The sequence below is a fragment of the Manis pentadactyla genome, chromosome 6 (assembly GCF_030020395.1).
Source record: "Manis pentadactyla isolate mManPen7 chromosome 6, mManPen7.hap1, whole genome shotgun sequence".
Lineage (NCBI taxonomy): Eukaryota > Metazoa > Chordata > Mammalia > Pholidota > Manidae > Manis > Manis pentadactyla.
The window spans coordinates 66,382,426-66,397,879 of NC_080024.1; the positions used below are offsets into that span (position 1 = coordinate 66,382,426).

Consider the following 15,454-nt stretch of genomic DNA (forward strand, 5'->3'; position numbering starts at 1 on the left):
TGAGAGGAAAAGGGGCAGAAGCCTAACATAGAACTTTGGATAATACTGAGTATTAAGGGAAATAATAAAGAAGCCAATGAAGAAACAGAGAAAAAAGCAATAATACATGAAATAGAATCATAATCAGAAAACTCAATATCTATAAAAATAAGAATGATGGGTAAAAACACAAAAAATATTTCAGAATAAAGTACTAGAGACTATTAAGACTTCAAATATGATTACTTTGTTTTTTAGGGAAAAAAATTAATACAGAAAAAGAAATGTCTGATTGCTCTTAAATTCAAAGACGAATACAGAAATATCTGACTTTGTGACAAGAAAAAATTTAGTATCACATTAACTGCTAAAAAAGTAGAATTTGATTAAATCTCACACACAAACATCGTTTTCCTTTTTAAATGTATTAGTAAAATCAGCTTGAAAACCTAATACCAACATGCATTATCACAGAAGCTGCTAAGTCACCTTTTTCTAGTGTTTTTAAAAGAAAGGCTTGACAGAGATTAAAGATGGCGGTGTGACAAGTGAGACAAAGGTTATCTTCTAAAACTGCATATAATAAGAAAATATAATTAATAGAACTAATCCTAAAAGAGCAACAGGAAAGAGGGCTGCGCCAGACTGCATACATCTGGAGAAAAGAGCAGACTTCACAGAACAGGGTAACATACCAAAGCTGTGGCCCAGCGGGACCCAGGCCCTTCCCCCGACCCCAGCTCACTGGCGGAAGAGAAATGGAGTTGGGGGTAAGGAATGGAGGCCTGAGACTGCTGAATACCTAACTCTGGAGATCCGCTCTGGGAGCACAAACCTACATTTCATGGTGCTTGCATGGTACTCTCATGATTAGGGGATTAGAAAGCTAAGAGAGGCAGAATTCCTGGAGAGACTGAGATTCCAGCAGCTTGTGGAAAGAAGGGCTCCATATCCGGCTGCTCTGGGACAAAAGAAAAGCAGGCAGTCTGAGAGACTTCCTAACATCGAGGGCTTCTAAAGGGGCAAGGACTGCACAAAGATTACTGATCAGGAGAAAGGACAGGTAGACAAAATTGTCCGGGTGCACTCTGTCCAGCAGGTTGGGAGCTTTCATGATTTCCAGGTGTTCCAGCTCCCTGGCTGGCTACACAGGTCCAAGGACACACTCTGTAATATGCAGCCTACTGCACCTTTCTCCCAGTCAGCCCCACCTGGCTCACAAACTGGCAAAACCTACCCTGGCGTTAGCCAAGCCAGAAGGAGATCTGTCTATAGCAACTACAAACACAAAGCATAGAGGCTTATAGCTGTGTGCTTGGCCCACTGTTTCAGGCAGTGGAGACAGGCATAGCAGCTAAGAAGCAGGAAAAAGCTCTTTCTTTCCCCCAGGCACAAATACCACTCCCCTGCAACACCCGACATTGCTTCAGGGGCTGAGCAGCCCCAGACAGTAGACTTCTTGACACTAGAGGGCACCATATACAAATATGAAACGCGAAAGGAACCTGGTTCAAATTAAAATTATTAATACAGCTCCCGAGAAAGATGACATCGACCTCATGAATCGTCCTGAAAGGGAGATCAAATTAAAAATCATTAATATGCTCATGGAGGTACGGAAAGATATTCAAGAACTCAGGAATGAATTCCGGTTGGAGATCCAATTATTGAAGAGCACAATGGAGGGTATTAAAAGCAGATTACATACGGTAGAGGAGATGATAAATGAAATAGAAACAAGGGAAGAGGAATACAAAGAAGTGGAGGCACAGAGAGAAAAAAGGATCTCTAAGAATGAAAGAATGTTGAGAGAACTGTGTGACCAATCAAAACGGAACACTATTCACATTATAGGGGTACCAGAAGAAGAAGAGAGAGAAAAGGGGACAGAAAGTGTCTTTGAGGAAGTAATTGTTGAAAATGTCCCCAATCTGGGGAAGGAGATAGTCTTCCAGGCCATGGAGATTCACAGAACTCCCAACACAAGGGACCCAAGGAAGACAACACCAAGACATATACTAATTAAAATGGCAAAGATCAAGGATAAGGACAGACTACTAAAAGCAGCCAGAAAGAGAAATAAGATCACATACAAAGGAAAGCCCATCAGGCTATCATCAGACTTCTTGACAGAAATCTTACAGGCCAGAAAGGAGTGGAATGGTGTATTTAATGCAATGAAGCAGAAGGGCCTCGAAACAAGATTACTTTATTTGGCAAGATTATCATTTAAATTTGAAGGAGGGATTAAACAATTTCCAGATAAGCAAAAGCTGAGAGAATTTACCTCCCACAAACCATCTCTACAGTGTATTCTGGAGGGACTGCTATAGATGGAAGTGTTCCGAAGCTTTAAAAGCTGTCACCAGAGGTAATAAAACCACAGTAAAGAAAGTAGAACAGCTAATTACTAAGCAAATGCAAAATTAAATTAACTATCCCCAAAGTCGATCAAGGGATACACAAAGAGTACAGAATATGATACCTAGCATATAAAGAATGGAGGAGGAAGAAAAAGGAGGAAAAAAAGAAAAGAACCATTAGATTGTGTTTGTAATAGCATATTAAGTGAGTTAAGTTAGACTCTTAGACAGTAAGGCAGTTAACCTTGAACCTTTGGTAACCATGAATTTAAAGCCTGCAATGGCAGTAACTACATAGCTATCGATGATCACCCCAAATGTAAATGGACTGAATGCACCAATCAAAAGACAGAGAGTCACTGAATGTATAAAATAACACCCATTTATATGCTGACTACGAGGGACTCACATTAAACCTAAAGACATACATAGACTAAAAGTGAAGGGATGGAAAAAGATATTTCATGCAAATGATAGGGAGAAAAAAGCAAGAGTTGCACTACTTGTATGATACAAAATAGACTTCAAAACAGGATTTAGGAGCCAAGATGGTGGCATGAGTAGGGCAGTGGAAATCTCCACCCAAAACCATATATATTTTTGAAAATACAAAAAATACAACTATTTCTAAAAGAGAGACCAGTGGATACAGTACAATAGCCAGGCTACATCTACATCTGCAAGAACTCAGCATCTCACAAAGGAGGTAAGATACAAGCCGCAGCCCGGAGGGACCTGAGCATTCCCCCAACCCTACCTCCATGGCGGGAGGAACAGGGAGCAGGGAGGAAGTGAAAAGCCCAGGACTGTTAAACAACCAGCTCTAGTAATCTGCACTGGGAGCGCAGACACACAGAGCACAGTATGCTGGATATTAGAGAAACAGAAAAGCAAAATCTGCGAGCAGCTCCCTGCAACCGTCTCCCCTGGGACAAAAGAAAAGTGAGTGCTTTTTGGAAATCTTAAAGGGACAGAGACATCACAACTGGATGAAATCATCCCAGCACACCCAGCCCAGCAGCTGACAATCCCACAGAACTCCAGGTGCCCTAAGCCCCTGGGAGGCAGCGCAGCTCTGAAGCTTCTCATGGAGATCAGCAGCCTGCCAGTCGTTCCTCTGGCTGGTGTGGCCCCAGACCCAGCAGCCCAGAAGACTAATAGTGGCAACAGTGGTGCGGCCCGGGAGTGGCCACATGAGCTGGTGGCAGCAGTGGCCGAGTGGCTGCTCAGGCTGGTGGCGGCAACATTTGAACAGCCCAGGAGTGGCTGCGCACGCCCGCAGCAGAGGCTGAGCAGCCGGGGAGGGGCCACTTGCACCCAAGGCAGCAGCTGAGCGGCTGGGGAACTGCCACATGCACCTGCAGTGGCAGTGGAGCAGCCCAGAAGCAGCCATGGCCCCAGTAGCCACCCAGAATGGCCTCCCAGCACGCAGCCACCCGGGCCAGACCCAAACGCTGCTGCCTGGTGCAAGCACAAGAAACCAAGTCTAGGTGGGAAGGGGCACCATTCTAGCAGGAGAGCACACCTAGGGCATCTGCCACTCCTTGCAGGGCTCTGTGCTACACTGACGGCAACCCCACCGATGGCATCTTAGGGGATTAATCCAAACGCTGCTCCAGGAGTATGGGTAACCGACACAGGCAGCAGAGAAGGACAAGGCAACCAGCAAACAGGAAAGGACTTTGTACTCCCAGCTGACACACATGCTACCGGCCGACAGCTACCTCTATCACTATGAAAAGGCAGAAGAATTTTATCTAGCCAGAATTACCCAGACAACATATGAGACAGGGCCTGCAGAGATAGATTTAAGCAATCTTCCTGAAAAAGAATTCAAAATAAAGGTAATAAGCATGCTGAGACACCTCCAGAGAAATACACAAGACCTAAGGAGCAAGTAGGGTGGCAAAATACAGAAATCAAACAATATCTGAAGGACTTAAGAGGAGACTGGATGAGTTGCAAGAGGCCATTAATGGAATAGAAATCAGAGAACAGGAATATAGAGAAGCTGAGGCAGAGAGAGAAAAAAGAATCTCCAGGAATGAAAGAATATTAAGAGAATTGTGTGACCAATCCAAACGGAATATTATTCACATTATAGAAGTACCAGAAGAAGAAAAGAGAGGAAAAGGAAAAGTGCCTTTGAAGAAATAATAGCTGAAAACTTCTCCAAACTGGGAGAGGAAATAGTCTCTCAGACCATGGAAGCCTACAGAACTCCCAACACAAGGGACCCAAGACATACAATAATTAAAATGGCAAAGATCAAAGACAAGGACAGAGTATTAAAGGCAGCCAGAGAGAGAAAAAAGGTCACCTACAAAGGAAAACCCATCAGGCTATCATCAGACTTCTCAACAGAAACCTTACAGGCCAGAAGAGAATGGCATGATATATTTAATGCAATGAAACAGAACTAAAGGAGGAAATAGAATGAAATGTATTCGTTTTAGGAGACTTCAACACATCATTCACTCCAAAGGACAGATCCACCAGACAGAAAATAAGTAAGGACAGAGAGGCACTGAACAACACACTACAACAGATGGACCTAATAGACATCTATAGAACTCTACACCCAAAAGGAACAGGATGCACACCCTTCTCAAGTGCACATGGAACATTCTCCAGAATAGACCACATACTAGGCCACAAAAAGAGCCCCAGTAAATTCAAAAAGACTGAAATTCTACCAACCACCTTATCAGACCACAGGGGTATAAAACTAGAAATAAATTGTACAAAGAAAACAAAAGGGCTCACAAACATATGGAGGTTTAACAACATGCTTCTAAATGATCAATGGATCAATGACCAAATTAAAATAGAGATCAAGCAATATATGGAGACAAATGAGAACAGCAGCATAAAGCCCCAACTTCCCTGGAACACAGCGAAGGCAGTTCTAAGAGGAAAGTATATAGGAATCCAGGCCTACTTAAAGAAGGAAGAACAATCCCAAATGAATAGTCTAAAGTCACAATTATTGAAACTGGAAAAAGAAAAACAAATGAGGCCCAAAGTTAGCAGAAGGAAGGGCATAATAAAGATCAGAGAAGAATAAATAAAATTGAGAATAATAACACAATAGAAAAAAAAATCAATGAAACTGAGAGCTGGTTCTTTGAGAAAATAAAAAATATATATAAGCCCCTAGCCACACTTAACAAGAGAAAAAGAGAATCTACACACATCAACAGAATCAGAAATGAGAAAGGAAAAATCACGACGGACCCCACAGAAATACAAAAATTATTAGGCAATACTATGAAAATACATATGCTAACAAGCTAGAAAACCTAGAAGAAATGGACAACCTCCTAGAAAAATACAACCTTCCAAGACTGACCAAGGAAGAAACAAAAGATCTAAACAGACCAATTACCAGCAAAGAAATTGAAGCAGTAATCAAAAAAGTACTCAAGAACAAAACCCGTTCCAGATGGATTCACCACTGAATTTTGTCAGACATATAGAGAAGACATAATACCCATTCTCCTTAAAGTTGTCCAAAAAATAGAAAAAGAGAGAATACTTCCAAACTCATTCTATGAAGCCAGCATCACTCTAATACCAAAGTCAGGCAAAGACACCACAAAAAAAGAAAATTACAGACCAATATCAATGATGAACATAGACGCAAAAATACTCAACGAAATATTAGCAAACCGAATTCAAAAATACATCAAGAGGATCATACACCATGATCAAGTGGGATTCATCTCAGGGATAGAAGGATGGTACAACATTTGAAAATCCATCGACATCATCCACCACAGTAACAAAATGAAGGACAGAAACAACATGATCATTTCCATAGACAGTGAAAAAGCATTTGACAAAATTCAACATCCATTCACAATAAAACTATCAACAAAATGGGTATACAGGGAAAGTACCTCTACATAATAAAGGCCATATGCAACAAACCCACAGCCAACATCATACTCAACAGTAAGAAGGTGAAAGCTTTTCCTCTAAGATCGGGAACAAGACAGGGATGCCCTGTCTCCCTACTGTTATTCAACTAGTACTGGAGGACCTAGCCACAGCAATCCGGCAAAACAAAGAAATACAAGGCATCCAGATTGGTAAAGAAGTCAAACTGTCACTATTTGCAAATGACATGATATTGTACATAAAAAGCCCTAAGGACTCCACTCCAAAACTACTAGAACTAATATCGGAGTTCAGCAAAGTTGCAGGATACAAAATTAATACACAGAAATCTGTTGCTTTCCTATACACTAAAGATGAACTAACAGAAAGAGAAATCAGGAAAACAATTCCATTCACAATTGCATCAAAAAGAATAAAATACCTAGGAATAAATCTAACCAAGGAAGTGAAAGACCTATACCCTGAAAACTACAGGACACTCTTAAGAGAAATTAAAGAGGACACTAACAAATGGAAATTAATTCCATGCTCTTGGCTAGGAAGAACTAATATTGTCAAAATGGCCATCTTGCTGAAAGCAATCTACAGATTCAATGCAATGCCTATCAAAATATCAACAACATTCTTCAATGAACTGGAACAAATAGTTTTAAAATTCATATGGAACCGCAAAAGACCCCAAATAGCCAAAGCAATCCTGAGAAGGAAGAATAAAGCAGGGGGCATCTCACTTCCCAACTTCAAGCTCTACTACAAAGCCACAGTAATAAAGACAATTTGGTACTGGCAGAAGAACAGAGCCACAGACCAGTGGAACAGAATAGAGAGTCCAGATATTAACCTAGACCTATACGGTCAATTAATTTATGAAAAGGAGCCATGGACATAGAATAGGGAAATGACACACTCTTCAACAGCTGGTGTTGGCAAAACTGGACAGCTACATGTAAGAGAATGAAACTGGATCACTGTCTAACCCCATACACACAAGTAAATTCGAAATGGATCAAAGACCTGAATGTAAGTCATGAAACCATAAAACTCTTGGAAAACAACATAGGCAAAAGTCTTTTGGACATAAACATGAGTGACTTATTCATGAACATATCTCCCTGGGCAAGGGAAAAAAAGCAAAAATGAACAAGTGGGACTATATCAAGCTGAAAAGCTTCTGTACAGCATAGGACACCACCATTAGAACAAAAAGGCATCCTACAGCATGGGAGAATATATTCATAAATGACTGATCTGATAAAGGGTTGACATCCAAAATATATAAAGAGCTCATGCACCTCAACAAACAAAAAGCAAATAATCCAATTAAAAAATGGTTAGAGGAGCTGAACAGACAGTTCTCCAAAGAAGAAATTCAGATGGCCAACAGACACATGAAAAGATGCTCCACCTCAATAGTCATCAGAGAAATGCATATTAAAACCACAATGAGATATCACCTCACACCAGTAAGGATCACCACCATCCAAAAGACAAACAACAAATGTTGGCGAGGATGTGGAGAAAGGGGAACCCTCGTACACTGCTGGTGGGAATGTAAACTAGTTCAACCATTATGGAAAGCAGTATGGAGGTTCCTCAAAAAGCTCAAAATAGAAATACCATTTGACCCAGGAATTCCACTTCTGGGAATTTACCCTACAACTTCACAGATTCAAAAAGACAAATGCACCCCTATGTTTATTGCAGCAGGTTTTACAGTAGCCAAGATATGGAAGCAACCTAAGTGTCCATCAGTAGATGAACAAATAAGGTAGATGTGGTACATATATACAATGGAATATTATTCAGCCATGAGAAAGAAACAAATCCTACCATTTGTAACAACATGGATGAAGTTTGAGGACATTATGCTCAGTAAAATAAGCAAGTTTGAGAAAGACAAGTGCCAAATGATTTCCCTCATTTGTGGAGTATAACAATGAAGCAAAACTGAAGGAACAAAATAGCAGTAGACTCAGAGACCCCAAGAAGGAACTAGTGGTTACCAAAGGGGAGGGATGTGGGAGGGCAGGTGGAGAGGGAGGGAAAAGGGAATTGAGGGGTATTATATATAGTACACATGGTGTGCGGGATTACGGGGAGAACAGTGCAGCACAGAGATGGCAAATACTGAATCTGTGGCATCTTACTACATTGATGGACAGTGACTGCATTGGGGTATGGGTGGGGAGTTGATTATATGGGTAAATGTAGTAACCACATTGTTTTTTCATGTGAAACCTTCATAAGAGTGTATATCAATAATACCTTAGTAAAAGAAAAGAGTGGGGGAAAAAAAAAACTAAGGCTTGACAATCTCCAGTGATATAGTACTAAAGGCATAAAATAAAACAGATGAGCTTTTTAATTAATTGCAATTTTTAATTGGATTGTGACTTTAATAATCCCAGACACTAATGTGCCTTTTGTTTTGCTTTAGGAAACTAAAAAGAACATGGCTTATTTCTTAAAAGAGGAGGAAAATCACTGCTTCTGTATATTCTACGATGAATTAAAATATATTTTTGGTAATTTATTATTGATTCTATTGTGCTGGTGCTCAATTTTAAAATTTTAGTTAAGATTTGTAAAGGACGTATGACTAAATTAAATGCTTGTATTTAAATGTAATTTTTATTTCTCACCTATAGATAAAGACAGTGGAAACATATTTAACAGCACCTATTCTGGAAGAAGTCAGGTTCAAAAGAGTACATATTATATGTAATAGTTACATAAAGCACAAAACAAGCAAACTAATTTATAGGATTAGGAGTAAGGATAGTGGTTCCTCTTGGAAGAGGCAGTGGCAGGGAACATAAAGTGGGGTTATGGGGTACTGGTAATGTTCTGTTTCTCAATCTAGATGCTAGTTACATAGTGATACCCAGTTTTTAAAAACTCAGATAGTTCAATTCTTATAGTACATGCACTTTTCTATGTCTACATTTCAATAGAAGTTTTTTTAAAAGCCCTATTAAATGAACAGTATAAGTCTGTATATTCTGTAAAATTATAATAAAATATTTAATTCTGCCAACTACATGCACATCAACATTTGCACATATTTTCTACACCAAAAAAAATCTAAAAATGTGTCCTGTAAATTGATGCAATTAAGAGATTACAATGGTTTTCTGTAAGTCAACTAAAAGAATGAAGACAGATGCAAAAGTAACAGAGTAATAGTCAGAGGATAAATCCAAATGCTATCAGAGATGATTCTAATAATGAAAACATTCTTGCTACAAATGACCCTTCAAATCTTAAATTCTACTTTGACTTTCAATATACTTAAAATTTTAAATGTTTTTGTGTAAAACTGACACTTGTCCTTTTAAAACAAAAATGCTTAAATTACCATAGTATTATTACAATAAAGGCAAAAAGATTAATAAAGCAATAGTTAATTCATTTGTCCAATTTTATATTTACAGAAAAGAATCTCTGATTTAGGCAGGTGATTCTTCTGAATGCTATTTCAATTTGCCAAATCACTTTGTTAGAATGACTGCAAAAAGGTTCCAATTCTCTACTCCTCCCTCCCTGTATCCATGGTCTTTGCAATATGACTTTGCAAATCCTCCCATCAAGAGGTAAAATTTATTTTCCTATTCTGTGTGTATGGACTTGCCTTGATTTGCTTTAGTCAGGAGAAAGTGGCAGAAATAACTTTCCAAGTCTTTCCAAGACTAGGCCTCAAAAGGTCTTGCTTGCTTTCTCTCCCTCCCTCTCTCTCTCTCTCTCAGCCATACCCCGTACATGAGAATAAAACTGGGCTAGCTTGCTGGAGAAGAGCCAACATGGAACACAGAAAAGCTGTCCCACCAGCTCAGGCCAGCACATTGTAGATCCATGAGTGAGTTGAGATGAGATCAGCTAAGCCTTTGGCAGAAATGTTTGGTCTAAATCATCAGAAATACCATCCAACCTACTGGTTCATGAGAAATAACACATGGTTGTTCTTTTAAATCATGTGGGTTGTTATACAGCAACTGCTAACTGACAGAAAGTTCCTACTCTTCATTATTTACAATATGTAACCTTCCAAGAGAATTGAAGAGCTCTGTCTTACTAAGGTTATATGAGTCATGAAAGCTTATATTTAAAATAATAAAAGTCTCACCATTCAGAATATTTTCTGTTTTAAGGGATTAAAATATCATTTTCCAACAGTAGCATTTTAATATCTACTTATTCTTCAATCATTAATTTTAAGATCATCAGAATGAAATCCTTCAGTGTTCATGAATATTACAATTCTACTTCAAGACTTCACACTTTTACATAAAATTTCTTATTCTTATATTGGTTAAAATTGCTTAAGGTCTATTTTCACATAAAATTAATCTTTAATTATAAAATAGTCTTTGCCTTTACTTTCAAACCTATAAAGTCACTGGATTAAAATCAAAATAAGTATTATAAGACAATAAAAAGTCTTGGCACATGTTTTGTTCTTGTGTTTATGGAGCTTTTTGTATGAATGGAGGAGAGAATGGATAAATGATATAGGGATGATATACTTAGTGCTCTCAGATCATGGGAAATATATTTTTGTTTGAAAACATTAGGTTTCCCCCTAGGGAATGGTCAACTGCCAATCACAAGCGATCACAGGTCAAGTGAGGTCTGCAACACAGTGGCAGACAATTTCTTCATTGCATAAGTTGATCCAAAACTATAAGTATTTTATTTGGTTTTAAGAGCACACCATACACTTTAATTTCTAAGCACAACTGAGTACTTGCTGGTAGCCTACTAGCTGAGTTACTATCCATAAACTAAGTGCACTACTAGTTTACTGTTTTCTGTTAAGAAGTCTAACTGCCCTTTGACAACTGCCACAATCGCAAAACTCCCACTGCACAGTATCATTAAGGATGTACAGTATTGTCCTGAATTGGTCATTATTTTTATTACTGTCATTCCTGCTTTCATCTTTTTTTTTTACTTGATTAAAATAATCTCATTTTAAAACAATTTTAGATTTTCAGAAAAGTTTTGAAGTTACTACAAAGAGTTCTCATATAGTCCACACTTACAATATAAAGTATATTGTGTTTCAGCATGGTATAATTGTCACCATGACCTAATATTGGTATATTTTTGGTACGCTTTTAGTGATATAAAACTGATACATTAACTAAAATCCATAGATAGTTTCTTCAGATTTCCTTAGTTTTTCTATTATCTTAATGTCCTTTTTCTATTCCCATTTATGATGCCATATTACATTTAGTTGTCATGTCTTCTTAGGCTACTCTTGGTTCTGACAATTTCTCACACTTTCCTTGTTTTTGATAACCTTGACAGTTTTGAGGAGTACTAACTGATCTGGTAACACTCTTCAATTGTAATTTCTCTTATGTTTTTCTCATGATTAGTTGGAGATTATGGGTTTTAGAGATGATGACCAGTGAGGTAAAGTACCTCTGTCATCAAATCATATCAAGGATTTGTAATATTACCATGACTTATCACTGTTGATACTGACCTTGATCATCAGGTTAAGGTAGTGTTTGCCAAGTCTCTCTACTGTAAAGTTACTTTTCTCCCCTTTCCACACTATGCTTTTTGGAAAGAAATCACTAAGCACAGCCCACACTTGAGGAGTGGGGCATTATGTTCCACCTCCTTGAGGGTATCTACAAAGTTATTTGGAATTCTTCTGCATGAAAAAGCTGTCTGTTCTCTCTCATTTATTTATTCAATCATTTATTTATATAAGCATGAACCCATGGATATTTATTTTATACTTAGGGTTATAATCCAATACTACTTTATTTATCTTCTTGTTCACATTATTCCAGATTACCATTGGGAGCACTTTTCAATTGACTCCTCTGACATAGTGCCTTACCCACCTCCATCACTGTATTTTGTTTTTTAGTACTTCGTAATAACTTTCTGGTGCTGTGAGATGTTCCATGCTCCTCTCACGTATTCCTTTTCCCACCCAACCCTAGAATAACCATTTATCCAAGGAGCTCTGGTTCTTTTTTTTTTTGAGAATTGTATTAAAATCCAAGATCTGGGGTATTGGGTGTGCTTGTTTCTAATGGAGGGACATTACTTCTAGACCCTCTCAGCAAACACAGCAAGGAACAATGTGTCTGTATTATAACTTGTGTAAGTGCACATACCTACATGTATAAAGATGTAAAAATCTATATCTATATAAATCTAAACATGAGTTCATGCTAATGTCTCCAACTCTAATCCATTACCACATGGATCATTCTATCCTCCTCCCCTTGCTTATCTAGAACCTCCCACTCCAATGGTGAACTGACATCCATTTACTTAATTCATCTGCCATCCACTTACTTAACTGTTCAATTTCAGTATATATGTAGAGTGGCTTCAGAATAGTTAACTTATACTGCCACGGAAGGCATGTTATCAACTACAGTACAGTGCTTATGTGCAGTTTCTTTTACTTAAATTTTTATAGCCTCTTGCTCTCTTACAACACTAAACTATGTTTTCTACCTTTATGTTGTATCTACCTACCACTTCAGCATCTTATTAAAAATAATAAAGAGAGAAATGTGGTATCCACATATAAATCAAGTATAAAAATCAAATGTGTATTCATATTTGAACTGACTGTTTATAGTTCATAATGCATGAGCAAAACCAAAAGTTTCTGTGATGACTGCCCTTGTACTGTTCACCATGTAACTTATTCACTATATAAGAATTTGTTCTCCATGTAAGAACTTGTTCGTTATGCTTCAGAAGATTGGAGACTGACGAAAATTAGGCTTGGGGTGGATTAATGATTGTGCATTGAGCATTGACTCCCCTATACAGAATTTTATTGTTGTTAACAACCATTTGATCAATAAATATGAGAGATGCCCTAACAACAACAACCAAGAAAAAGTACACACTTCCAATTGTAAAATAAATAAGCAACCGGGATGTAATGTATAGCATAAGGAATATAGTTAAAATATTGTAACAACTTGGTATGGTGATAGCTGGTACTTAGAATTATCATGTATATAAATGTTGAATCACTGTGTTGTACACCTGAAACTAATGTAATGTAATACTGTGTGTCAACTACCCTTCAATAAAAAATAATTATCTAAAAAAAAAAAAAAAAAAAAAAAAAAAAAATTTTTATAGCCTCTACTAATTTCATATACTTTTGTATGAAAAGTAAGCATATTATTATGTTTTAAAAAATGTTTTGGTGTGTACCAGTGTGGGTCTTATTTATAGAATAACCAAATCATAACTTTGATTTATAGGCTGCATTTTTTGAAATACAACACATGACAGACAACTGATTTAAAATTACAAACCTAGGACCATCCCTGAAAATAGACAAATTTAAATTCAGAGCAACCAATGTAAAAAATATCCTATCCAGGAGATCTGCTTTCTAATTTCACTGAAAAGGAATTCAAGTAATTTCTACTGGGTTGAGATAATAAAATTTTAAAGTTAACACAGCAAAATTAAAACTACAGTAATTTATAAAATAATGTTTTTACAACACAGATGCAACAGTGCCATAGATACAAAGGGCTGTGCACTATATGTATCCCAATGCCACAAGTAGATAATTCCTACCTAAAAGAAAACAAAGTCCACATATATGCCTGAGTCCAAAGAAAGGTAAGAACATTAAAAAGATGCTAATTTAAGGTAGAACCATACCCTAAACTGTCCTAAAGCAACAAAAAGGTGTGTCAGGAACAAGAGCAGTTAAAGACATAAAGATCATCCTTTTTCACCATAAAAGAAATACTAATCAAAACTAGACCATGATACCATTTCTTTTTTGCCAACAGATTAAAAAAATATTTTAATATTTTTTAATATTTAGTATTTTAAGTTTAATAATATATTCTCATGACAAGGATGCAGGAAAACTGATACCCTGACACACTGCTGGTGGGAATGCAAAATGGTACAACACCTATAAGGTAAGTTGGCAGTATCTACCAAAATTACATATACATTTACCCTTGACCTAGCAATCCCACTTCCAGAATTCTGTTATTACAAATATATTATCAAAATACAAAAAGATATACACACAAAGATATTAACTGCGGCACTATTTGTAGAGCAAGAGACTGGAAACAACCCAAATTCCAATAATAGAAGCCCACTTGAATAAACTATGGGGGAAAAAAATTCTATAAAATGTAATACTAAACAACTAGAAAAAGGATTATCTCTAGTATATAATGTTAAGTGAAAAAAGCAAGGTTGAGAAAGTGCACACAGTACGTTCCCATTTACCTAACAAACGAATACTGGGATAAATATATCTCAATATAATTTATAAAAATATATTCATAGCCCCAACCACCCTTCTTATGTAGGTAGCACACATAAGCAATAAGTATATTTGTTTATACTGTTAAAAAACAAAAGAATACATTTCAAATTGAACTGTATTATTAAATAATAAAATAACCAGCTCCCTGCACAGGTAACAATAAAAATAGACCAAATCCTGACCATGCCAGTTCTTGATTGGACTACTTTATTTTCCAAATCAAATCTTAAAAATGGGTACTGTATGTTAACACTTTATTGGATAAATCATTTACAAATATACTCTCCCATACTGGAGACTGCCTTTTTGTTTCACTGGTGGTGTCCTTTGCTGTACAGATGTAGATGTAGTCCCCTTTGCTTATTTTTGCATTTGTTTCCTTTCCCCAGAAATATGTATCCAGGAAAAAATTGCTCATGCTTATGTTCAAGAGATTTTTGCCTACATTTTCTTCTAACTGCTATGTGGCATCACATCTATACTTGGGTCTTTAACCCATTTCACATTTACTTTTGTATATGGAGTTAAACAGTAATCCAGTTTTATTCTCGTGCGTGTAACTGTCCAGATTTTTCAACACAATTTATTGAAGAGACTTTCTTTTCCCCATTGTATATTCATGGCTCCTTTATCATATATTAATTAATCATATATGCATGGGTTTATTTCTGGACTCTCTATTCTGTCCCATTGATCTATGGGTCTAGTCTTGTGCCAATACTATACTGTTTTGCTTACTGTAATTTTATAGTACAGCTTGAAGCCAGGGAGCATGACAGCCCCAGCTTTATTTTTCTTTCTCAAGATTGCTATGGCTATTCAGTGTTTGTGGGTTAATAACCAAAATATATAAGTAACTCATATAACTCAACATCGAAAAAGCAAACAACCCAATTAAAAAATG

General features: G+C 37.1%; 1 protein-coding gene across 1 annotated transcript in view; it reads right to left on the reverse strand.

The window, feature by feature from the left end:
* UBR3 (ubiquitin protein ligase E3 component n-recognin 3) overlaps window positions 1–15,454 on the reverse strand; it is a 296,154-nt gene that overhangs the window by 116,655 nt on the left and 164,045 nt on the right. The gene's annotated exons all lie outside the window — the stretch shown is intronic.